The 26306-nt window shown below is 38.2% G+C and overlaps 2 long non-coding RNA genes across 5 annotated transcripts in view; one reads left to right on the forward strand and one right to left on the reverse strand.

Moving 5' to 3' along the window:
* The window catches only part of LOC136845731 (uncharacterized), a 31323-nt gene extending 29134 nt beyond the window's left edge, over positions 1-2189 (forward strand). Inside the window, exons 3-4 of one of the 3 annotated variants that reach the window (XR_010855228.1) lie at positions 1653-1836; positions 1890-2189. This is a non-coding gene — a long non-coding RNA (uncharacterized lncRNA). Of the gene's footprint in view, positions 1-1652 lie in introns of all 3 variants that reach the window. The other 2 variants (XR_010855227.1, XR_010855226.1) reach the window with 2 other exon arrangements.
* LOC136845732 (uncharacterized) lies at positions 973-25774 on the reverse strand. Of its 2 annotated transcripts, none has more exons than XR_010855229.1 (6): positions 25669-25774; positions 8143-8279; positions 5767-7519; positions 5173-5343; positions 1918-2161; positions 973-1555 (listed from the first exon to the last, which is right to left on the reverse strand). It is a non-coding gene; the product is annotated as an uncharacterized lncRNA (long non-coding RNA). The 2 variants fall into 2 exon arrangements; XR_010855230.1 differs by having other exon boundaries at positions 977-1555; positions 7333-7519.
* Positions 25775-26306: the final 532 nt, after the last annotated feature.

Consider the following 26306-nt stretch of genomic DNA (forward strand, 5'->3'; position numbering starts at 1 on the left):
TTTTATTGATAACATCCTTTAGAGAGGCGTTGGTGTCGAGGGCTTTGAGTTTCTCAGTCAGTTCCTCATCCCTGACTCCCATGATGATGATCATTTTCATCTGGGTTTGCTCACAAACTGAAGCCCTACTGAGACAGACATCTACTTCCTCTGCAGTGTTCTTGATTAAGCCTTATGTAAAAGTCTGAAAAAGACTAAATGTTTGCAGGTGAGCAGTCCCTACGATGTAGATTCTCGTTGCGAAGGCTCTTGATGTGTTCTTGAAGGGCATCCACAACTTTGTTGACACTTAATCCGGTGTCTGGAGGTATGTCTAGGGTGTTCTCAAGCATCCTTTGTCTCTCCAAGGCAAGACACATCCTCATTGGATTAATTGTTGTTTCTCTCTGGATAACTAAGGCAGATCCACCATGATTGAATAATTGTCCCATTGACGTCACCATTCCTGAAAAAATTTAAAAGTTGCATCTAGGTGAAGTTGGGGTGGGTTCTAGGCAATTGCTTTCTGGGAGCGGGTATTGATGTGGTTGCTGCACCCTCTGGTGGTGAGGTAGGAGCTGCAGGTGTTGGAGGGGGAGCACTGGGACTTCAGGACTGTGGCTGCTTGCATTACAAAGGGGGGGGGGGGCCTAGCATTTGCAGAAAGGCACTGCAGTGGTCTGCTCCCTGTTGCCTAAGAATTTCGTCCTCCTCTCTCTTGTTGGTCTCTTAATTCTTTGTGGTTTCTTTGTCTCTGTTCTTTTTGTCTCCTCCTTTCCTCCTCTTGTATGATCCTGGTGTGATCCTCGATCTGTGATTTCTCCAGGTATTGTAAGAGCGAAAGAAAATCACTTGATTGGGTTATTTTGTCTGGGGATGGAGAGCAGGTGGGGACTGTAGAAGGTAGACAGGTTCTTGTGAACGCTGGGTGATTGGGGACTGTAGAAGGTAGACAGGTTCTTGTGAACGCTGGGTGAGTGGGGTGTCATCATGTTCATAATGAGCAACGTGGAGAATCCATTGTGAATAATGTTCTGTTTAACCCCCCTCAGCTTGAAATATTATTGGTTTTCTTCTGGTTCCCTGCAAGTCACCTGTACCTTTCTTCTTGTAACTTCCTTTAATACCTTACTACACTATGTTGGTTGGGATGGGACATGAAACAAGCACAACTAAAATGTAGGTTCTTTATTGGGTAAGTTGCAATATAACAAGAACAATGCACATGAGCAACCGAACTTGGAGAGGGGAAGCGGCTAACTGCTAGGCAGTAGGCATTGGATTTGAATGTAATCAGTTGCCACTTATCAATATACATGTGAGGCAAGAATACAGTTGCCTTATCAATATATAGTATGTTATGTACATGGGAGGCGAGAATATGTTATACAATGACAAATACCTGTTACATATAGATTATAGTACTGTATCTGCATGCTCCAAATTACTTTTTAGAAGTCTCCGATTTGCCATTCATACCACTTTTGCTTTACAAAAATTATCTGGGTAACCCAATCCTCCTGGGGACTATTATTCTGCTCTTACAGTCTTCTCTCATCTTTTCATGCCCGCTCTCCTAAAAATAATGAATTAGTAGTTACGTATTTAAGAAATAAAAAAAAATATTTTTCATAACGCATCTATTAATAATTACACTTTACCTCCACCACCAGAAGTGTGAAGACCACCAGAAGTGTGAAGACTAAGAAAGCATCGACCCACAGGGTTCAGCAAGTTGGTGCACAGATTAAGGTTGTTTATGATTGATGAGTCCAGTTGAAGTTTCGTAAATGCATCTTTTTCATTTATACCAAAGCAGCAAGTTTGTCAGTTATTTTTATCTTTAAATCTTAAGAGGTACATAAATCTCTGTATTACTTTTAAAATATTTTTATCTTAAATCTTAAGAGGTTTGTAATAAATCTTCGTATTACTTACCCAATTTCATATGTGACTCCCTCTTGAATAGATTTGTCATTAAACTGGAATATCGTAATTTTCACTTGAATGAACAAGGTTCTTGTAATTTTCTTTTGAATGGGCTAGGTTCTTGTATTATTACCTGAAATAATTAAACGTTAAATTAAATAAAATGTTCATTCGTGAAAATTAAGATATTCCAGTTTAAAAAACAGGGTCCTTGTAATTTTCACTTGAAAGGACTAGGTTCTTGTATTATTACCTGAAATAATTAAAGATTAAGTATTTAACATTTTTAATATTCCTTAAAATGACTTTCATGTACAATTTCAGACTTTTTTGAGTCCATCCATATGAGTATGGATGTTTTGGCAGAAGAAACACAGCACTAAAAACAAAGTACTGGCATGGGATTGTAAGCATCTCCAAAAATTTCTTTTTTGAAATTTTGTCAAGGTTTAAGGAAATGAAAGGGGTGAATTTCCTATAAAAAAAATAAAATATCATAAGCACCATTTAAATGGACTTACCACAGTCGACAGGATAATTCTTTCAATCAATGAAACTAAAACTTGTGATGCTTCTAACAATAAAAAATCATTACAGAGCTAACAAACTGCCAACCAAACTTGTCACGAAAGCAAATCAATAAAAGCCAATTCACTCTTCAACCTCCTCTAAGGTGGTTGCATGCCTACAATGGTGAACATTGAAAAATTTGTCATTAATAAAAATAATGGCTCAAACACTAGTATGGATGGGGCACCTGAATTTCACACTACATTGCCATACAGAAATTATTAACCCACATTGGACATGAATATGCAACTTCTGATTTCTAAGTTCCCACCAACTCTGCATGGTCAGAAAACCACAAAGAATTTGGGCTAACTCACATTTCCTCAGAAAATATCAAAAGATATGTATTAGCTAAGCATATGGACTTGGCTTCATTGTTTAGGAAACAGCAACTCAAAAGTCTTTAAGAGAAGTTTCACAGATGTATAAATGGCTGTAGATAACTGAAAGTCAGGCTGGGTGAAGAAATAAACTTATGGAAAATCCTCACATTCCATATCTGGATATTCTGGAAAGACTGGAATACTGTATTGCACTTCTTGTCTAATAGCAAACTTTATATAATAAATGACATTCAAGTTCTTTATCACTGGCTTTACATCAGATTTCATATTTGATCAGTTCATTTTTTATAATGTTCAGACAACATTGATTCTCATCCGGTGTTGTAAATAACACTGCAGTTTCTCCATAATGATCTGGGCCGCTCTTCCTTAACTGAGTGTACAGATTCATGAATACCTGCCTGAAGATCAAATTTGGATCAAATATACTTACTCAAAGTGTTTGATTAGATTTTGCCAGTTTTGCCATATTAAAATGTGTAATCAGACAAACTTTTTGCTGTATTAAAATGTGTAATTAGACAAACTTTTTGCCATATTAAAATGCGTAAGAAAACTTTTTGCCATACTAAAATGTGTAATCAAGACAAACTTTCTGCCATATTAAAATTTGTAATCAGACTAAAACTGCAGACTTAAATAAAAATCAGGCTATCACTGGGAGAAGACAAATCTGAAACATCATGTACACATTCCATGACAAGCTGTATTAGAAAATCTTAAACCAGAAGACAAAAAACAAATGCACTAAAACTAAAGTGGCCTGACAAAACCAACTTAGGTAGAATTCAGATTCAAGCAAGTTTAGCATAATACTGAAAACTTGGACTGCTGTTTCATTACACAAAAGATTAGAAATCGGACAATAAAAATGCCTTTTAACATTTCAGAGTTCATGACCTTCACTGGTCTTTGGTCAGACTATTAAGGACAAAAGTGTGTATTTCTATAAGAAAAATAATAAGCAGGCATGCAGTGTAATTTTGCAGGAATGACTAAGCACGAATGACTGGCAATTGCCAAGGAAGGAGACAGATCAGAACGAGGCATGCTGTAAGTACATGGCTTCAAAACTGAACACTAGATCATCAATTCAGTAGCTTCAATAAATGTGTAGGACTGTTGGCAGAAGGAGAGCCAGACAAGGCCATGGGATGGATCAAAGAAATGTAGAAAGCTACTGACATGAGCAACAACAGTCGCATGGATGAAGGTGTGCTGATTGCAGGTGTACAGCCAAATAAAGATGCACAGCTAGGGCACATGGACATGTAAGGAAGCCTGGTAAGAGTGGATTAATGAATCATGGCAAAAACAGAGGAATAGCTTGTGCAAGACTGGTGGCAAGAGTGATAGGAAGCCAGCAACTGGGAGAAACACATAAACTGGTATGTGTGGGTGGAGAGTGATGGGAACAGTAACTACCAGCAAGAAACTATGAAGAATCTGATGGTTCACAAAGGAAGCTTACCAGCTCCAAAATAGTACTATGAAGGTGAAGTTTGATAAACATCTGAAATATTTTCTCTACTTTGTTGTTCAAGCAAGTAAATTTCCAGAGTAAGAACTACTAATTTTCAATTTCTTGAAGAATCCACAGCTGCACTCATTGCCCAAGACTTTTTCCATCTTTGGATTAATTGCACAGTTCTACTGTACACTGAAGTAATACTGTTGTCCATAATGAATCACATTTTTCTAAAGGTGGCCAGCCCAGGGAATTATTATTGCTACTGTACCTCAATTGTAGTTCCCCTTAGGAATATCCACCAGACATGAGGTGCTTGTAATCACCAGTCTACCGAGTTACAACCACCAACCTACTGAGTTCAGATCAAACAATGATTCTGTAACTTGTAGGTTTTTTATTATCCCATAGCCATGTAGGACACACAAATCTTATGGGTATGGAGACTTGCTTTTCAACCTCACCTTACTTTAAATATCACTAACCACTATTTTAGCTTTAGGAACTGGAAACGTGTTTACTGATTTTGAGAACAGGAGACCACTTTTAGTGCTGTGAGAAATGTTGCTTTCAAGATTGTTTGAAATTAACCTTTACTGGGTTGTTTGGATCAACACACATACTTCCATTCTGGCTGATGTTTGCACACCACACATTAATCAAGTGGCTACTTGAGGGTTTTACAGACTGCATGGCACTCTATATAAAAAAAAAAGACAGACCATCAATGCATGTACACTTCTGACTTTCTCAATAGCAACTCTTGTCAGATTAAAAAATAAGAGAAACCCTTTGAATATATATAAGTTCCCTACACCATTCAATATAAAACAACAGTAGAATAATACATCTATGAACACTTGCAGACTTCCTATGACTCACTTCTCGTCTGACCAGTCGTCACCTTTCACACTGGCTAGTTTTTTTGAGTTGAAAATTTTATCGATGGGGAATCATAACAAAGACTGAACCTCTGGAGTTTGGTTTTGTCCACTGGAATTTCACCTGAAGAAAGTCACTGATGGCAGTATGTGCTCTTTCACCACCAAGAAGCTGAAATGAAAGAACATATGGTTAAAAATGTTTTAATAAAATGCATGAGTGAAAATGAAGTCCTCATCCAATATGCTAAGTGACAAAAGAATCTACCAAAAAGGCACAAAGTTATGGTCCCAGTCAATCCATCCCAAAACAATTAGAAAAGATTTTTTGAAAGCAGTACACTACTTTAACTTTTAAATATAATATAAACACCAAATAATACTTGAAAATACTGATTTTTGTGGAGTCTCAAATTTACACTTTGTAAGGAGATAGTACAACAACCTGCCTTAACAATCAAGGCCAACACTGGACAGTTTCATCACAGCCCTCACAACTGAATAACAAGAATGAACTACATATGCAGCTGCAAACCATAACTACAATAAAAACAACCAAATAACAAAACAGTACAAGCCTGTTCATTTAAATTACCTGATAATGTAACTTTGCCCATGCAGGCTATATTATTTCCACATAAGTCTTCGAACTCTGGTCATCCTAAAACTCGGTAGATAAAAGCACTGGGACTTAATCAACTACAGCAACACATTTTCCCTCAAGTTGTTAACCAACAAGAAGTTCATCAATTACTAGTAATGTAATAGTAACATCACTAAACAGGCATATATACTGCACTTGAAAAGGTGAAAGCACAGAGCATCTTCAGAACACAACCTTGATCAAAGTGATCGTAGCGAGCAACTGACTATTATGGCAGAAATAAAATCACCAAAAGGGACCCCTTATTATGGAGATATGATTAAACTACTGTATCTAAATGAATTAATTTTAAGAACCAACTAATGATACTCCTTAAGAAAATAGAAAACTAAGCTTGACAACTAAAATCCAAACAAAAACAATTTGTGTTACCAAGTTTGTTTTTTATTTATTCTTTTTACAAAGGGAAGGCCAAACTGATGTGAAAATCTGAAACTGTTGAGACTCTTTGCACTGGGCAAAAAACAAAAAGTTAAACTAGCAAAATGTCTTACTAGGCTACAAAAAGTATTGAGAATGATTCTTGTGATGGCCTAGTTAAGAATTAACTCTGAAGCAGGTCAAAGGACTCAAATATGCAAACTGATGACTAATGATGCTCACTACTTAAAACAAGTGTGCACACATGCAAACATTAAAATCATCCAATACACATCGAGAACAAAACAGATTCATGATTATGGTAATATCACCAACATGAAGCTAAATCCAAACAGACATACTACTAATGAACTTCCCTGGATCATTACTGTACTTAGTTACAACAACGATTTTCATATAATATTTACACCCAATTAAAAGAAAATTAAAATCTGTACCTTTATTTGTTGTACCTGCAAAGCAGGCCATTGTTAAAGCTGAGGTACCCTCTATTGGTAAAATTCAAGAACCATAAACTATGTTAAAAGAAATACACACTGGTTTAAAACCACAAGGAATATGGACCATCTTTTAACACAACACCAATTGGAAATACTGTAGTAATTAAGCATTAAGCAGTCTCATAAAATTGGAGTACAGTATATGTTGCTGTTTAAGTTTAAACTGGCCTTATTGGCTCTTGCTCCTGGGCAGAATGTAAAAATTGGAACAGAATCAAAACAAAACCTTAGAGCTCAGTTAATTCTTATGAGTAAAAAGTCAATATCTTTAACCACAAATTGTTAGAAGACTTTTAGCTTGTTAAGATGGCAATAGACAAGAAAAATTAGATTACAATATCTACCCTACAGCCCAGGGTAGGTGGCTGTGATAACAATGAAGATTTCACCTAACATTATACAGTATTTGCAAGGGTCCAACATAATGGATAAATCATGGAACTATACTACACTTTCTGGTACAAAATTACAAGTAACAAGTAGATACTGAAAAGATACACCCTGTAGGAGGGGTAGTGCCATCAGTGCACCTCACGTGGTGCACTGTAAGTATTAAGGTTCTTTGCAGTGTCCCTTCAGCTCCTAGCTGCAACCCCTTTCATTCCTTTTACTGTACCTCTGTTCTTATTCTCGTTCTTCCATCTTACTTTCCACCCTCTTCTAATAATTGTTTCATAGTGCAACTGCGAGGTTTTCCTCCTGTTACACCTTTCAAACCTTTCTACTATCAATTCCTGTTTCAGTGCTGAATGACCTCATAGGTCCCAGCACTTGGCCTTGGGCCAAAATTCTATATTCCATTCCTGAAAAGATACATACATTCGTTGGTAAGTAAAATTATCTTCTTGGTTTTGAAATCATTAAATAAATAAAGTAACATCACCATTGCTAAAATACTCCGAAGTTCTATGCTACAATAATTTTTAAAGAACTACAGTACTTTATATCACTGTTTTATTAGCAAAAATCCAGGGATCCATCATAATATTTGCTTTGAATAATGATCCACAATCACCCAACAGATGAAAAGTCCATGCTGTCAAATGTTTTTAATTTAAAAGTTACTGAAGTCACACATAAGCAGTAAAGCATTTTGGGATGATTCTTATGTGTTTCAACTTGCACTAGCTTCTTATAATCAGCTTGTCAACATGCATCCAATGCTTTCAACTGTCAGCATTAATCTACGGTAAGTTAAAATATAGCTACTAATTTTGAAGTTACGCGAAAAAATTCAAGGATTGCTCTGTTAAGTAAACACGACTGTCATTACATTGCTGTAATGGGAAGTTTATCACAGAAATTTGACAACCTTACTTTATAACAGTGATAAGATATTTAGGACGCTTAGGTAATCATTAATATGTCAAAAGAAATATATACACTACCTCATTTTATTTATCAATACCTAACAGACAGTACTAACCTGTCAAGTACCTTCTTGGATTTTCTACTTTCAGTACAGAAACACTCAGTGGCTAATGAAGCATCAAATTCAACACAGCATTCAAGAACATGGGACAGACTTATCTCAAGCTTCCAAAACAGCGCCACACTTAGTCTCTGGAAGAAAAAAGGCTGTTAATAGCAAACATATTTGCTCATTAATATCAGTACAATACTTATAAAACACAGAAAGAAAACCTTAATTGCTTAATAAAACCACCATCATCTAACTCAATATTTTTTAGTCTTTCCGTGTCAAATATTGTAACTCAATCAGCAGTGACCTCTAGTGACCCTACAGTGACCTCTCCTGGTATCTCAGGATTTGTACAAAACTCTTTGGATTTTTCACAACTTCTTTGACTCTAAATAACCCCTCCCCTCCCCCAGCACTCAATCAAGTCTTAATTTAGCCATGTCCTCCCCCTCTCCTTCCCTCTTCCATCCCCTTCCCCTCCCCTTTCCAAAGCACACGATCAAGTGTCAATTTAGCTGTGCCCTTCCCCTTCCAGAGCATACGATCAAGTGTTTATTTAGCTGAGTCCTCCCCTCCCCTTCCCTCTTCCATCACTTCCCCCTTCTGATGCACATGATCAAGTATTAATTTAGCTGTGTCCTCTTCCCCTTCCCTCTTCCATCCCCCTCACCATCCATAGCACATGATCAAGTGTTAATTTAGCTGTGTCCTCCCCCTACCCTTCCCTCTTCCTCGCCCATCTATAGCACACGATCAAGAAATTTAGCTGTGTCCTCCCCCTCCCCCTTCTGGAGCACACAATCAAGTGTTAATTTAGCTGTGTCCTCCCCCTACCCTTCCCCCGTCCCTCCCTCTCTTTTCCCTTCACCCCTCTTCCCATTTTCCTCCCCTTCTCCACAATCCCATTTCCCCTTCCCCCCTCACCTTCCTACTCCCCTCCCTCAAATCGGCTACAATTTCTGTTCAAAACTAAAAAGTATAAAATAAAATATTTTAAACATGCTTTTTCCCTTAAAATGCACTAAAAATTAAAAAAAATCAAAAATTATTTTTGGTCCTCACCTGGATTTTCTTACAATTAATCATGTTGACAAAAAATAAAAGTTAGCTGTGTCCTCCCCTACCCTCTTCCTCGCCCATCTTCACTGCTGTGTCCTCCCCCCCCTAACATAACCCTTCCTCTTCCTCTCGCCCATCTTAATACCATCAAGAAATGTGTGTCCCTCCCCTCCCCTTCTGGAAGGAAATGCTACAAGAAAAGAAATATATTATTTTTATTTCCTGTAGCATTTCCTTCCATGTTTTTAGCTGTGTCCTCCCCTACCCTTTATTTTTCTATAGACATGATTAATTGTAAGGAAATCCTGGTGTCTCAAAAAAATTATTTTTTTACTTTTTAGTGCATTTTAAAAGTCCTCCCCCCCTTTCTGGCCCATCTAAAGCATTTTAATTTTTTTTAGTTTAACACTAGAATGCTCTAGTAGTTACTGTACTTGGTAACTTACCACATAACTAAAAAAAAAAAAACTCAAGCAAATACTATAATAACTAAATGCAAACTCATCTGCCTATTTTAGCCTGTCTGTCTGAACAGCAGTCTAAAGAAAGACCCCACAGAATGAACAACACTCCCCCTGGCCAGCCTTGCATCCCCAGTCAAAATTACTAGTTATAAGAAATTGAACAAAATGTTAATTTAGCTGTGTCCTCCCTACAATTGAAAACTACAAGCCCAAATTTAGCTGTGTCCTCCCAATCCCCCTTCTGGAATACGAATTGGTGACATACATGCCTTGGTGAATTGTACCCAGATAAGTGCCCGTAAAGTATGAAATGGGGAAAAATGGAATTCATGACATGAAATAATGTATACAGTACATGTATATGGAAATAAGAAAGTGGGATATTGGCAAACGAAAAATTAAAATACATGAAAGAGTGGTCATTCCTACTATCTTTACCAATGTAGAAATCTGAAGCATTGAAGAAAGTAAAACAAAGTAACCGAAGGGGATATACTGTAGCACAGAATAATGAAATAACTCTCATTATCAATTATGCCACATTGGGCGGCTAGTATCTATAACATTTATTAGCTGAGTAAAATAGAATAAAAATACAATAATGTTCTACACCTTCATAACATCAGAGAGAAAAAGGCTAGTGAAAGACAAGAAAAAATAAGGATAACTTATGCTGGGAGAGAAGTGAGAGAGATGTGGAAAGTTCAAAACTGAAAAAAAGTGGTAGACATAACAAAAGCTTATAAAGGAAACAAGATAGGACTGCTGAGGAAACTGAAACGAACACGTAAGGTAAAAGAGATGGTTAAATTGAGGTTCACTGATGGGAGGGAATAGATGCGTTAGGTACAAGGGAAGCAGTAATAACAATTAAGGCCAAAGTAGATATGCTGGGACCAAAATGCAACTATAAAATGAAAAATTAAGATATGAGCTGTGAATTACAGGAGGAAGAGGAGGAAACACCAGACCATATATTTTAATGCACAATTCTTCTGGACATGAAAGCAGCTTTAATCTCATTTACTGTACCTCAGATTTAAGGGCCTCAGCAGCATTTTTGCATCCATCTCCAAATAACCTTTTTCAACCAGAATGAAATTTTATTCCTACTGATTTCTATTTCACTATGCTGGAAAATCAAAGCAACAGCAACACCTTGCTTTCTGGGAGATTAGCAAAGGTGAATCCACCTACAGCACTTACTGGAAAGTTGTTAAATTCTTAAATTGAGATTTAGTCCTCCTTACACAAGTTGTTTAATTCTTAAACTGAGGTGAAGGGATAAAAAAAAAAAAAAAAACGGGCTAAAAATACCTTTTAACCCTTATCCCTTGAATAAGGGGTAGCAGCAAGTAACTTGAAAGATGGAAGTTCATAAAGAAATAGTGGTGATGAAGAAGAGAATGAGACAGAGGGAGTTTTGCTTCCTTCATAAATAATTAACACCTGGTCTATAGGCACTATGGCCACAAAAGCAAAGCGACAGTTACGAGATAGGTCTCTATGGTAAAACTTTAGTACTAATATTTTACACTTGTATGTACCCCTTAAAGGCTAAGGACACTAAAGCAGCTTTAATCTCATTACCTTAGATTTCTGGGCCTCAGCAGTGTTTTTACATGCACCTCCAAATTACCTTTTTCAACCAGAATGAAAATTTATTCCTACTGACTTCCATTTCACTATCCTGAAAAATCAAAGCAACAGCAACACCTTGTTTTCTAGGTGGTTTAGTCCTCCTAACACATGTTCTTAAATCCTTGAACAGGCAATGACCAAGATCTGCTTCTATCCCTACTACAGGCAAGAGGCGGGGGGGATAAATTAGGGAGCAACCTGGCACTGGGAGAAAGTTGTGTCAATCTTGACAGTAAACCTTGGGATATAAGAGGAACCTATGATCTTCAAGTCACTAGAATGTGAGATAACTAATGATAGCATGGATCTTTGTTAGGTACCTGAGGGATTTAGTCAAAAGGGGTTCAAATAAGATAATGGGTTTGATAACTACTTCAGGACCAAGAGTACATCACAGGAGGCAGCCTCAGAGTTTTATGAGGCACTTCCCATTTGAAGTTCTGGCACATAAACCTTTACTTGCTCTTAAAAGCCAGCGTCAAAGCTGCCCAATGACCCTCAACTGTTATCTGTTGAACAGTGGGTCTCATAGGATAAATTTGCTCTTGCCAACTCCAGTTACAAAAAAATCCCTATTTAACCTGGTAAAACTGTGGTGTAGAGTCCACTGGAGTTGGCGGTGAAATCAGCTGCTTAGAAAAAATATGAGACCTTGACATATACCCTCCAAGCATGAAGGCTCAGCTTACCCAAGTTTCTGGTGTAATCACCTGAAGTGTGGTTGACTCCACAACTTGTCCCACAGTGGAGTAGTCTGAGGAATGCCAATCAGGAGTGCTATTAGTTCCAGGTACTGTACCTCTCCTGCTGGGACCAAAGACAAGCCACCATTATCAAACTTATGCCTTATTTATATGAGGTTGTTAGTGTCTCCATCACTCACTCTGTTAGTGAAAATGGCAGAAACACATAATGCCCCAGGTCATCCCAGGGGCCATTATGCATCTTTTCCCCCGTTTGCCTAGTCTGGAAAGGCAGGGTAATAATTTGGCAACTTCTTGTTCAGACTGAAAGTGAACAGGTCTACTACTAAGAGCTGGCCTCTTGTTTACTCTGGAATTTACCATAGGATTGAGGTATTGCCCCACTCCTTTGCCCACAGAGATCTGCATTGCCAGGTGGCACATCACTTATGATTTAGTTCTCATGTTATCAAGTAAAATATAGTTACAAAACTGTCCACCATGACTCTCATTGTCCTGCTAAACAATAATAGCCTTCAGCTCCAGTAGACTGATAAGAAGCACTTCTCTTATCTTTACTAACAACCGTATACTGTTTGGTCTGAGAAATGAGCGCTCAATCCCTCTCATGAGGTGACATTATAAAAAGTCCAAGGCTGGAAGAAGTAAAGGCACAACTCTGGGAGGTTTTGAAGGTCTTGCCACCACTTACAGTCAATGTACACTGTGATAATTGGGAAGTGGTAGATCCTCATGTAACCCGCAGCTGCCCTGAGAACTAGCTTTTCTACAAATACAATGCTAGGACCTTGGTCCATAACTGCAGGAGCAGCTTAGACTGTACAGACTCCTGCAACAGAGCCAGGATTCTCTTAACTCCTGTTTAGAGGTGGGCACACCATAGATGTTGCATCGAAATCCATCTTTCTTTCATAGATTTACAGATTTTAGGCAAACATGCTGAACGTTAGGGCAACTAAGGCCATTTAGCACTTGTAATCTAATGTTGTAAATTTAATAAATTCATGCTAAACTATGGTAGAGCAAATTAAAAATATACAATAGTCTTAATTAAAGAACCAAATCAATTTAAATTGCATCAAAGTTAAAACTCTAGAATAAAAGCCTTTTTTGGATAAAAAATGGGTACTGTAGTCAGTTATCAAGTTCTTTAAAGTTACACTTTGACAGGAACTGCAGGTTGGGGACCGTCTTCCTTCTTTCATGGAACCCAATCTGATTTTTCCATCTTAACAATCAAACCCAAGTATATCAGCAATTACTGAGGTGTATTTTCAAGTGTCAGTGGAATCCTTGAAAGTACAAGTTCTTCACTAGGCAATAAACCGAGTACTTCAACAACCTGTAAGCCCAAACAGCAACTGGGGAAAGTACTCTACTAGTAAACATCTGAGAGGCTGATACTAGTTGGAGACATTCCTGGCCCGGTAGATTTTGCACAAGAAATAGGCTACCCAAGGAAATGGACACACAATAATCTGAAAAAAGAGTCCTTGTGATCTACAAAAGCTGGAAAGTCATCCTACCAAACTAACACAAAGAGGTCATTGTCTCCATCTGAAAGGGTGTCAACTATGAGAAGCAGTTGAGTTGACCCTTGGTATTCGCATGGAATGCATATCACTAACCCCGCGAATAGCTAAAATCCGCGACCACTTAAAACCCCTCTAAAAATGCTTATATCTGCCTATTTTCATAGTTCAAGACACAAAACACCATCTAAAAATGCTTATACCTGAATATTTTAACAGTTTTATCACAAAAAAGTGCATTTAGTCATGAAAATATAAAAATACAGTACAGTAATTTGTGAATATTTCTTTATGAAAAATACTGCAAATGGGTGAATTTTCTGTGAATAATGTGTACATATGTTCCATAGAGAAATCCACGAATAGGCGAGTCCACAAATCTGGAACTGCAAATAGGCAGGGGTTGACTGTACAAGGGACTGAGGCTGACAGTGGGCCTCTTTATCCACTTGAGGCCTTAGAGCTGACAGATTCTATAAACCTTTTAAATTACCAAGCACCACCCCTGCAACTCTTTGGCCACCATCAACCTCTGCAATAAAACACAAACCCATGTTCAAAAATAAGAATCTGCTATCATTGAACAGGTGTATGCTTCTTACCACCTTGAGGAAGTACAAGTCAACCATCACTAATCAGGCATCACTGGGACCTGCAGAGCAATGAAATACCGATTTTGCTGGATTACAGGCTGATTAGGTTAGAATATACTTGACCCAACTGTTAACCATCTCATCCCACCTTTAACACACCCTGTAGCCAGTACAAGTTGGTTAATATGGAAAAAAGAAAGACTAAGTGAAAATCAAGGAAATTTTACTGAAGCACAAGCAAAATAAATAGTACTGTACAGATAATTCTGCTGACTTACACGAGAAAACTCATCACTGCTGCTTCCAAAGTGAAGAGCTGAAATTTGGAACTAAATACATTATTATGCCTTAGGTGAAGACTGCCAGGATTCCCATCTTCATCTTGGAATTTTGCATATATATTTTATGCCATTCTCATATTTTTACTGTTTTTTCTAATTTTTTAACAACCCTAAAGATAACTGCAATCATGTGTGTAGGGTATGTACAAACTCAAACTCATTCGCTGGCATTGGAGAACTTCCTACAGCTTTTTTTTTGTTGTGTTGCTATATTTGTCATTTTTTAAATTTGATTTTTATTTTTACAACCCAAAAGATAACTACAATCATGTGCATAGGGTATGTACGAATACACAAACTCATTCACTGGTGCTGGAGACCTTGCACCAGCTTGTTTTGGTTTGTGTTATGCTTATGATTTTTTTATTTATATTTTATGCTATTCTCATGTTTTTACCGTTTCTCATTTTTTATTTCTACAACCCAAAAGATAAATGCAATCGTGTGTGTAGGGTGCGTATCAACACACAAGCTTGTTTGGGTTTGTATTGTTACGCTTATGATTTTTTACATTTATATTTTATGCTATCCTCATACCTATTTTTACTGTATTTTCCGATTTTTTTAGATTTACAACGCAATTGTGTGTTTAGGGTACATACAAATGTACAAACTTAGTTGCTGGAATCGAAGAACTTCCTACAGCTTGTTTTCATTAGTGTTACTCATGATTTTTTTTTTTATTTTACACTATTCTCATTTTTATTTTTTACTGCATTTTCTCATTTTTTTATTTCTACAATTAAGAAGATTAATGCAATCATGTTTTAGGGTATGGAAAAACACACAAACTCTTTCGCTGGCATCAGAGAACTTCCTACAGCTTGTTTTGGTTCGTTTTATGGTTTTTATAATTTATATTTTACGCTATTCTCGGTTACATTTTTACTGTATTTTCTCATTTTTTATTTTTAAAACCCAAAAGATAACCACAAATGCATGCATAAGGTACATCCGAACACACACATTCTCTGGCATCAGGAGAACTTGCACCAGCTTGTTTTGGTTCACGTTGTTATGCTTATGAGTTTTTCTAATTTTTACTTTAAGCCACTGAACGCAATTGTGTGCATACAAGTAGTGCCAACTAATAGTAGCAGCAGGTTGGTGTGGTGACCTGGGAAATTTGAAATTGCACTAGCTGAAATTAGAGCCAGATTAGTGATGAACCAGATTAGTGATTGCTGGGTTAATGATGGTCGACCTGTACAACTGACATCACTATCCATCAGAGCTAGTGTGGGCGTCTTATTTTGTGAATGTTTAAGAACACATCACTGAATGACAAAACTGTTCCAGTACTAGGTCATCAGGCCAAACTTATAAAAATCAATTACTGTATCTGAAAAGTAAAATTTCTGCTCGGTATGAAAAGTCACAAGTGCAACTCAGTCTGGGACAAGCAGTCACCAAGTACCTTTCACACCTCAGTCTCACTTCAGGGTAGGGAATCTGCCAAAACTCATGGCTGAGCAAGACCTGTCTCTCTCTTCAACAACTACCTAGTGCCTTGGAGAAACCTATTTAAGTACCTTAGCCACTTTTCTTGTAGTTCAAGAATCACTAATGCTAACACCCTTGGTAGTCTCTTAAGGGCAACTCGGGTTACAAGAGGCTTTACTACAAGAATAGCAAGAGGGTGTAGTAGCTTGCAACTTTATTTAAGCAACAGAATTCTTAGCTGCTTCATCCTCACCTGGCCAAGTTATCCTAATCATCAGGTCAATTCTCTTGGGGGTGAAATAGGCTCTACTTCATGAACTTTACATAAATAGATTTTATCCAAGATTTTTAGCTTGTCAAAGCTAATCCACCTCTATTTTTGACTGAAAAGGAAAGCTGAAGATCATTTGGAAGGATTTTTTGGGATTCTTGATGATGAAAACCTATCTCATATGAAGGTATCAGGTGTTTGTACCACCTTAATTGTATTACAATGAATGTATAGCAGTCACTTAACTGTGACCAGTCTTTAAACATGTCACAAGTTAACTTCAACAAGCACATCTGTCCTGCAAGTACAAGTGCTTCCCAGGTTATTAAGGTCTGTTTTATGATATTTCGACTTTATGGTGGTGTTAGCAATAATACACATTCTGGAGAAACCATACTCCAAATTTTGAACTTTGATTTTTCCTGGGTAAGCATTAGTGGTACAATATTCTCTTGTGAATCCTGAACATCAAGGCAGCAGCAGTGCTCCTCAATTCCCAGTCTGCCGTAAAGTTGCTAGTGTACACAACTGATACTCTATGGCATTTTGATTTTTTTTTGGTTTTGAAGTATCCATCCTGTCTACAAAATGCCCATCTGTGTACATATTGTTGCTGATGAGAAGGTGGCAATTACCATGAGAGAAACCTTTAGATTGCTGCCAAGCATGAAAGCAGCATGCTCACAAGGACCATCACACAGGCACTTATTTTGCTATGAAATCTTGTGAATCTGTCAACCTCACTATCCTCTTAAAGAAAAGAGCTAGGCCAGTTGAGATGAAATTACTTGTTACATGGATTGATGATAAGATACAGAAAAGTATGCTGCCTAGCCTACTAACAATCCAGGCGAAGACAGTCTTTGAAACCCTTAAGTGTGCGCCATTGATAATGCATATATGAAGAAGTTTACAGCAGGTCATTGGTGGTTCTAGCACTTCACAAGCCATCAGCGTTTATAATTTTAAGACCACAGCAAAGCAATAAGTAGAGATTATGAACTACACAAAGTTTTTAAGGACAAGTTGTATCAGATAATTATTGTGGATGAAAAATATTTGCCTGAGCATTACTTCATGCCAATTAACCAAGCCTGTACTGGAGGTACATGCCAGCGTGTACACACATTTATCAAGAGTCCAAGACAGTGTCTGTACTGAAGGCATTAAAAGACTAAGTAACAGTGCTTTTGGGCAGAAATGCTTCTAGGTACAAGTTGAAGCCTTAGTGCTTTCAAGAGTGTGAGCAAGTATATGCTTTCTATTTTCTATTGATATAAGCATGGCTGGCACTGGCATTGTTTGAGGGTTAGTTTTAAAACTTTTATTCTGCAGGCAAAAGAACACTGTAGGCAAAAAATATCTGCTAGTGCACGAAATGCAACCTCCACATGGGTAGTAAGACCCAAGAACATGCTGCCAATGATGAACAGAAGCAAGAACAGTTCTGTACCTACGTGCTCCTCTCCTAAGGACTCCCAAAATATATTCCCTGGATAGTAACAATTCTTAAATGAAGTACAGCTCATACACCTAAGACTCTATATTGGAAAAATCTTTTCCTGAGGGGCAACACCAGGTAAAGACCTGTCCCAGAATGAGCCTTAGGTGGAGAACGGTGGGGAGAGAGAAGTAAAAAATCAAACTAAGTTAATGAATCCCAGTCACAGGATACAAAATAAGTTGTCTATAAGTATGGGTGGTAATGGGGGACTTTCATTGCTGTCCTTAATCACAGAATAAATAACCAGAATCAGGCTCAATAAATTACCAGAATCAGGATCAAGAGCTGAGTTTTATGAGCCTGATGTCCACTTGGCCAATTCCCAGGAACAGAAAAGTAGGGCCACACAAAAACCAAAACTGACATTGCTTCCTGAAACCAGTGAAGCTGGACGGGGGAACATTCATGGAACTCCCTTAACAAAGAACTGGACTGAATTAAGGTACAATAGCACCCCACTAAACCCTTGCAATACTGAGAAGACTAATGGCTACATGAAGAGTATGCCCAGAGAAGTTTTAAGTGATACTCTGATCCTTAGCTTTTCATCTCAGCAGAGGTGGCTGAAAACCCCTCCAAACTATAAACATGGAATGAGGCCTACTAGTTGTGAGGATGAATGAAAAAATGACTTAATAATCAATTCACAGATTAAAGCTACAAGAAGGCAAAAAGATTAAAGATATTTATATGAAATCTGAATATTAGAGGTATCCCTCATTTTGATGTCTAAATGGAAGAATCCTGCAGGCAACAGAAGAGTCATGTGAACTGTCATCCACTCCAAACCAAGAAAGCAAGACTGAAGGATGAAGCTATCAGAGAGCCCATGTTATTCTAGACCACAATAAATGTTCTGTCTTTCCCTGCAGAGGAAGGAAAAACCAAAGCTCCCTTTACCAAAAAGATGACGTTACCCAAAACTGCCTCATGAAAGCCTATCTTCCCAGAAAGGAGCAAGGCTATCGTAAGAAGGAAGGGAAAGAGTGAATGCTCATTTCCCTGTGTTGTGAGGGAACTGAATGCTCATCAGAGACAGCAAGAAGTATGGTAGTACTCAACCTTTCCAACTGCTTCATGAAGACCTGGAGATACCTTTGAAGTGTGAGTCAAAGAGGAGAGCAAACCATGCACCTTCCTATGCTCCACACCAAGAATTCTTCTTTGGGCTGACACCAGGTGAGGATCCATCCCAAAACAATGAAGCAAATCAGTAGAGATGACTTAAGACAATTATTCATTGGTAAAGATTCCTCGTCAAAAGGCGGAGTGAAGCCTAATGAAAAAGTAGCATCAGTACTGAAATGAATAAAGGAAGTAACAAGTTTGGATAAGGACTCCATCCTACTGTATCTTCAGTTGTCTCCTCTTCAGATGACCCTTGACCCTCCTTCACTTTCATAGTTGATGCTCATTATGCAAGATGAAGAATCGGGTGAGCCTTAAGCAAACCAATTGTGTTCCAAAAAACTGAGCACAGTGGTAGGCAACCAAAACTATTGCTCTCCAAAATAGGTAGGATTCTATGACTGACCTGACTTGAAGGCTGCTAGAGCTCATAGAAAGTCTGCAGGGAGGAGAACCTTGTGTGGGAAACCACCTAATCTGACACATCATGGAGAGAGAGAGAGAGAGAGAGAGAGAGAGAGAGAGAGAGAGAGAGAGAGAGAGAGAGAGAGAGAGAGAGAGAGAGAGCGCGGGGGGAGGGAACCATCTGTTTGGTAGAAGTCTACCAAAAGTGACTAGTACCAGGCACCCATGACAATGAGTAAAGATGTGTAACATAACAGGTACAGTATTGTCAAGCAGTGTGCCTAGATCTTAGTCACTATACCTAGAAAGGATTACTACCATATGCACAGTCCCTGCTGAGTGTGAGTGGAAGGAAGATATCATGAGGGAGTTGCCAATCAAAAAATACCATCCATGAACTCCCAACCACAATGAAAATCCTTCAATGGCCATTGGTGCAAAGCAAGTACAGTAGTTGGTCAGTCCTGAATTTGCTACAGTACTGGTCTAGGGCTGTAGTGAACACATCATGCCAAGATCAACAGCAGAAGTACCAGCCAAGATTGGTGTGCAATCATCACTAAATGAAATACTTGTCTATTAAGAGTACATCCATTTAAGTCCTTCGACCACAATTCCTCTAGTCTTAATATTGGTGGAACACAAACATTTATGAAGGAACATTCACAACATGCAAGCACATCCAAAGGTGACCTGAGCTCTGCTGGTGTACTGGCAGCACATCAGACACTGACTGGTACTCAGAAAGCGGGTAAATTCTAAGACAGAACATCATGAGAATGCAAACAAACACTGAGACTTGATGGTAGGTCATCCAACTTGCTTGCATAGTTCTGAAGATGTGGGACCATCAGATTCCAACTCATCCCTACGTAATGAAAAGGATCCTCCCGGGAAGAGAGGAAGCTGATACACAGCCTACCCTGGACTGCTCTCATGATTGTGGACACCCTCGCTTAACCCTAGTAGTACTGTGCATAGAACCACGAACAAAAATGTTGGAGCATAGAACCATGAGCCAAGATGTTGGCGAGGACCACAAATGACCTCAACCATTTTTCCGGAAGCAGTTAAGTTGTAATACCAGTCTCTGTACTCTGTGGTAGTGAGGCATCAAATATGCACGAATATGTGCTCCACATAAGCACAAGTAGAGCATGTACATGCACAGAGATGGAGCCAGCCAGCAAAAGAAAGTGTTATGTCAATCCCATGTAGCATACAGGTACAGTTAGTCTATGCATATGAGCACAGACACTGCACAAACACCTGCAGCATCTAAGCACAACAAGCATTGTGCAAGACAAAAGGCTGACTTTGCACAAAGTAATGCATGTGCTTGAGCACAGACAATGCATGAGCAGCATATGGGGACAGGTACCACATACACACAATCATAAGCAAAGCATAAGCAAGAACAGTGCCATAGTATAGGCAGGTAGCTGAAGGTATGGGAAAAACAGTAAATTTTCCATATACAGTACACTTTTCCCTGTTTGTTCCTAAAGGGGTGTAAAACTGGTACCCCTATTACAGTGCAAAAAATGATACTTGGGGAATATAGAGGGTCAACCTGAGTCAAGTTTCCTAGCTACCACCTTCATAGACAATGACAGATGGAAATGACAGAAGTGCAAAAAGGGAAAAACACCTAGAGAGGAGGAAGGGAGAAAGGTGTAAACCAGGTTTTCTAAAACAGGGACTCCAGGGCAACCACCAGAATCTCTGATGACAAAATAAATGGCTGATGCAGAGCATGAATAACCAGACAGAAGGGAGAGGTACTGTATGTGCCCATGACCACCATCCCAGTGCTATAGTAGTACAGTATAGGTATATATTCTTAACGTCTTGAAAGTCCTGGCTACTTCATGGGAGAATCGAGGAAAGATGTCAAATCCACAGGAGGAAGAGAGGAGACAAGGGAAGGAGCACACTCACACCCTCGAAGAGGACAAGACGGAAAGAAGAGAGGAGCACAAGTGCATTCAGCCCCTTCATCAAGATAATCTGCCAACTCTCTAAATCTCGATGAATAGTGAACTTGAAAGTGTGTAGCCCCGAAGCCACGAGGCCAGAAGCACAGGAACAACCTCCTTGGAGACTGGCTAACAAGGAAACAGATTTACAGCTCTACCACCAAATACAAAGATAAAAAAAAAAATGTCAAGCTTCACAACCCAGTCTAGAACTGTCATTGCACAAAAGACAGAGGTCTGGACTCCACAATGGTCTAAAAAAGGGACAGGTTGATGACTAAAAAAAAGTGATAGATTGATGCCAGTCACCTGCCTACCACCTCAATATTAAATTTCAATGAGGATTCCCAGCTTATTTTGGGATTACTTCTAGATACAGAGAAAATGGCTTGACCATGCCACAAACATTTCATTCATTTACCAGTTTTACACATCAAAACTTGCTATCTACTTGACTTTCAAAAAAAATTTTAGGAGGGGGCCGGATGTTATCAACATGTCGTTTAAAAAGAACTTTCTGGGAAAAAGCACAAGGAGGATGACTGGAAGCAATAATTTCTTCTGGACAGTGCATACCCACATGCAAACAGTCTCACTGAAGGACAGTACATCCTCCTCCTCCTCCTCCTGACAAATCACAACCTTCAACCTGCCAGATTTGAAGAAAGGAACATGTTAACTTCAGTAATGCCAAGGGGGATCCAGGTCTCCAGCCAGCTAGGACTCGTAGGTCAGATTAGGATGCAACCCTGAACATTCCCTTGTAACACTTTTTGGCTAAGGTTAATGAAGCAATGTCTGTAATTTGTTACTCAAGGTTCCTGAGTGAAGATGGCACCTAGTTTAATATCGTCTACAAAACTTTCCTTTTATACCTTTCTCTACAATGAATGGCTTAAACCCCAAAAATTGCTATTTATTCAGCAAATTTCCCTGTGATTATCAGGACCGCCATTTTCTTCCATTTAGTCTTGAGAATTCAAATTGACTGATTTATAACAATTCAGCATAAAGATAAGCACCTTATAGTCATTCAGTGCTTTAGAGTTTAGACAATGAAAAAGAGGAAGTTCAAGGGGTTGGACATCAAGACTAAAGAAAGGATGTGGAATGGAGGCAAATAAAAGGCTAAAGAGCAGGTGTACCTAGAGGCCAAAGGGAGGCTGCAAAAATATCTTTAGTAATGCCTATGGTGAACCATGTGAGGTGCACTGACAGCACTATCGCCCCTATAGAGGTTTAAGAATACAAGACCCTCCATTTCACAAGAAAGATAATCATGTGAACTGCTAATCGAGTCACCATTCAGATGTGATGATACTTTCAAAACCATGTACTACCACTTTTAGTCTATCATAAAATAAGGTTAAGATCACCTGCCACATCATTCTGCTTTGGAATATGTTTGCTGCTGTCATGGGTAAGATGGAAGAGTGCTTTAAACTTTGGCTACTTCCAAGTGATTAATTATTTTTATTAGAACAGAAAGGCCGCTGCAACAATTTAAGGTTATTTTGTTGCCTGCTATAGTGAGTCATAATCGTTATGTTTATGCACAATGAGATAACAGAACATTTTCTACTCTCAAAAGATGCACAATGAGATAACAGAACATTTGGCACTGTCAAAAGATAATCCTACCCTAAGACAATGCAGCAGCACTGTACAATTTAAAGTACTTGTTAAGAACTGGTCCCCCAATTCAAGTTAAGCTGTATTATTGAAATTTTCCTTTAAACCATTATTGGATTTTATTTTAATGTATGCTTTAAACGTTTGTTACCAAATACTTGCAGAGGTAGTGGACCCACCCTTATATCCTAAAATTCAGGGGACCACAGTGAGAAAAAGTTGTTTGTGGGTGGGGAAAAAGGCAAAACTAGTAAAATACAGGGATTGATTTAACCTACCTAACCTAACTTCGGAAATTGCACCCTTACCTCATCAGGAATGGGGGGAAGGCTTGGACCCCTTCACCTAATCTAACCTAGGAGGCCTGAGTCCTCAACTAGCCCAGACACACTACCAAACCTAATCTAGGGAGCTGCATCCTTACCTAGTAAGGGGAAGGGTAACCCTGGAATCGCCCTATGTAACCTAACCTAGGATAACAAGGGTGCTACCTACCCAACCACACCTAACACAGCCTAGGGCACCAGGTCCCTACCTATTGCATGATTAATATTAGATTGAAACATTCCATGAACTTAATCAGAGTCAGAACTATCAGCAGGATTGATGTTGTCAGACAAGTCAGAATCTGACCTAGATGTTCAAGACCGCTGGGTGTCACACTGTGGAGGGCTAACCAGTGGTTCACAAACAAAATCAACTAACATGGTAGAAGGGAGAAACTTCCAAAAAGTATCCTGGAATAACTAAATTGGAAATTACATAAACGCCTTTTCTATGTCTCAACAAGTTTCACTTCGGTACTACAATACCATGAGTACCACTGTTTTCTATAATTGAAGGAAAATAGTTCCTTGTTGGACGAGTCGGTAGAGTTGTCAGCTAGCACTCTGCTAGGCCCAAGTTCAAGTCTCCGGCCAGCCAGTGAAGAATTAGAGGAATTTATTTCTGGTGATAGAAATTAATTTCTTTGTATAATGTGGTTCGGACTCCACAATAAACTGTAGGTCCCATTTCTAGGTAACCAATGGTTCTTAGCCATGTAAAATAAGTCTAATCCTTCGGGCCAGCCCTAAGAGAGCTGTTAATCAGCTCAGTGGTCTGGTTAAAATAAGGTATACTTAAAATTTGAAGGAAAATTGCACTTTGGACACAGAGAAATTAGGCAAAACACATACCAAAAGGAAAAGAGCATCTGGACGAGGATGAAATTAGGCTTGAAATTTAGCTATAGTCAAAACAATCCACAAAGCAAGAAAGACAGCTAAAACAAATGTGCCATAACCACAAACTGTGGCCAGATTTTTAAAGGAATACCAATTTCCTAAATTATACATAACTTCTGTAACTTACAACAAAACCAATCACGTTTCGGCATTTTATCATGGACCCATCGAGTGAAGCATCAGTTTCGTACCAAGGATGTTAAGGAAACATATCACAATATAAACACTCCAGCCTTGAGTAACAGATAGTAAAAAAAAAATAGTTTCTCAAGTTACAAGGATGTCCCATAATGCTCAAAATATGATTACCTATGGAAAATCGAAATTTTCCTTGAAATACGAAAATACATGAAAATTCATAATTCACCAAGTTTATTCCCACATAATTGTATCTATTCACTAAAGAGGACCTGGCATCTAAGTTAGGTTTGGCTAGATTATGATGCAATTCTGTGAATACCCATTCCCTCTGATGTCCTAAGTTGGGTTAGTGAAGCTTAGCAGCAATGTGGATATCATGGGTACATTTTGATTTTTTTCCTTCTCTTCATTGTTACTTAAATCACAAGAGTCTTGTATTATTCCAGCTTTATTATAGTGGTATTATTTTACTTATGGACATTAATTGCTTTCAACATAAAATATAGGTTTTTCTGTTGTATTATGATGTGATTTGAATGATTTTGATGTTTATTTCCATCGCAAATGAATACTTATCCTTCACCGGCAAATGATATATACAAAATTAATAAAATTACGACTTGTCAGAATACTGCACCCCCCTCTCCATAGCTAATACGGCAAAACTGTAATCAGTAAACACAGTTTTGCCGTATTAGCTATGGAGAGGGGGTGCAGTATTCTGACAAGTCGTAATTTTATTATGTATACAGTATATCATTTGCCGGGGAAGGATAAGTATTCATTTGCGATGGAAATAAACCTCAAAATCATTCAAATCACATCATAATACAACAGAAAAACCTATATTTTATGTTGAAAGCAATTAATGTCCATAAGTAAAATAATACCAATATAGTTTAATATATTTTGATATATTTTAATATAAACACTCCTGTCCTCCCAATTTCTTGTTCTTAGTGTTCTCTTCAACCCAATTCCTATGTTACCCACTGTAGTCCCTTTTAATTGTTAATATGGTTGTGAGGGATACTGACAATATAAGGTTGTGTGGGAAACTTAAAACATTAAAAAAATGCATAAAAGTTAAGCAGTTTTGTGTTTCGTGGGAAATTACCAAACCCCAAGACTGGTAGGCTAACTTCCAAGTTACTGATATGAAAGCACAGTATTTGTTTCCCATGTGAATTCGCACATTCTAAAGGTCTGGTAATGAAATACGGATTAATCCTAATGTGCACAGATATGTGAACTTCGGCATGTTTTAAGTTTCTTGATCTTTGCTTCCCTCTTGACCAACTAGAATTTTTTTTATTCTACATCGCTAAAAAATTACAATCCAAGTGGAATATGGAGGTCTAGCTCAGCCCAGTTTATCTTGCCACCAAGACAGTGCTAGGATAATAGCAATACAATATTTCTAGTACAATGTCCGATTATTTTGCATCAACTGAAGTAACACTCACATTTCGTAACTCTCTACCAATTTAAGCAGATATGACACTTCATAAATACCATAACCCATCACCATTCCACACCACCGATACAAGGAAATCACACCTTTACACTACAGTCTACAAGTATTTTGTAGGCTCTTGGCAGCTGTTCCACCGTCCATGAATCCAAGGATCCGACAGCAACACTGGATGACATAATTATAAAAAGCTTGATTCCGTAATTTTTAGCATAATTTAACAAATACTAAAAAAACTCTTAAGGGCTATTATCCTCATCATTTTGGCAATTATTAAAAGTTTTCGGGAAAATATTTTACTAGCACGTACACGGTCTGTAGATGGTTATGATAAAAAACTAATTTAAAAATTTTATGAACCTAAAGATTGTAAAGGCCCTTCTGCTTTTATGGTATACTGTACATTTTCTCTCTCTTCCCACCCTGGCCGCGACCAACTAGGTACCTAATTCACTGTTTATGTATTATGTCAACAGAGGCATACTGACTGGCTTCTTGGGAACGCACCCAATTGTCCCTTGTTGTCTGTTTTGACACTCATAGATGGGTGTCTTATTTCATGAGACAACCACTTGCCACTGCGCCACGAGGCGCCCACTTCCCCCATATATATATATATATATATATATA

Source organism: Macrobrachium rosenbergii, chromosome 14 (assembly GCF_040412425.1).
Source record: "Macrobrachium rosenbergii isolate ZJJX-2024 chromosome 14, ASM4041242v1, whole genome shotgun sequence".
NCBI lineage: Eukaryota > Metazoa > Arthropoda > Malacostraca > Decapoda > Palaemonidae > Macrobrachium > Macrobrachium rosenbergii.